The sequence below is a fragment of the Egretta garzetta genome, unplaced genomic scaffold (assembly GCF_000687185.1).
Source record: "Egretta garzetta isolate BGI_Z169 unplaced genomic scaffold, ASM68718v1 scaffold21, whole genome shotgun sequence".
NCBI classification, from domain to species: domain Eukaryota; kingdom Metazoa; phylum Chordata; class Aves; order Pelecaniformes; family Ardeidae; genus Egretta; species Egretta garzetta.
This window is the reverse complement of record NW_009258668.1, coordinates 1,709,833-1,710,907: the sequence shown is the minus strand read 5'-3', so window position 1 is coordinate 1,710,907 and position 1,075 is coordinate 1,709,833.

Below are 1,075 nucleotides of genomic sequence, written 5' to 3'. Positions count from 1 at the left end.
GAGGGCCCCAACCCTGCCCCCAGCAGTCGAGGGGCGGCCCCCCCAGTGCCCAGCACAGGGGCACGGTCCCTGCCCTGCTCCTGCTGGCCACACCAGTCCTGATACAAGCCAGGATGCTGTTGGCCCTCTTGGCCACCTGGGCACCCTGCTGGCTCATATTCAGCCGCCTCTCGACCAGGTCCTTTTCCATCAGGAAATCATTTAGGATGATTTAAAAGTACACATTGTCACACATTCCCCAATTACTACTTTAAATACAAGGAAAACTGAATTATTTGAATTCTGATTGGGAAAAAAAAGGGATTGCAACATATTTGATTTTAGCTAGATTATACGTACGGTAGCGCAGGGGACAGTCTGGATCTATCAGGAGTAAAATCTTTTTGTTTACTTTCAGCAAATGACATCACTGTCTCTCAGGTTTCCCATCATTTACCTGTTAAGTCTCCTGTTTGGTGTCAGATGCTGTCATTTCATGATAAATGACTTCTGTATAAATGAAAACAATTGTATATTTTTTTTCTATTGAGTTTGTTTTGTTCCGGTGTAATATATCGTCCTTACAGCATCATGTAAAACTGAAAGATGAACCAATTTACACATTATTTATAATGAATGTATTAAAAAAAAAAAAATTACTGTATGATCCATACTTGTGTCTTTTGTTTTTTACCTAACGTGCAAATATTTCAGTATCTTCCCATGGAAGCTGTAGGTACCTCCAGGAGTATCTGCAAATTCCTCAAATGCATACGCAAAGCTGTAATAATAAAAAGGACAGGTTGGCAGCTACTAGAAGTAGTTTCTCCCATTACAAAAGTGTAAAATTGACTGAAGTGTAAAAAACTGACAGCGAACACAACTCTGTGTATTTCCAAGCGCACCCTGCCCTCAGCTTAGGTTGCGTGCCCATTCTTCACCTTTCTATGGAAAATACCGAGTGCTTCCTCCATGCTTTTCCTGTTTAACCTTCTAAAACTTACTCCCTCGGTAACCGGTGTGGTAACCGGTAACCGGTACCTGCTGGAGGCCCAGGGAGCGGCGGGCCCCGGTGCCGGGATGCCCGGCGGGGGCG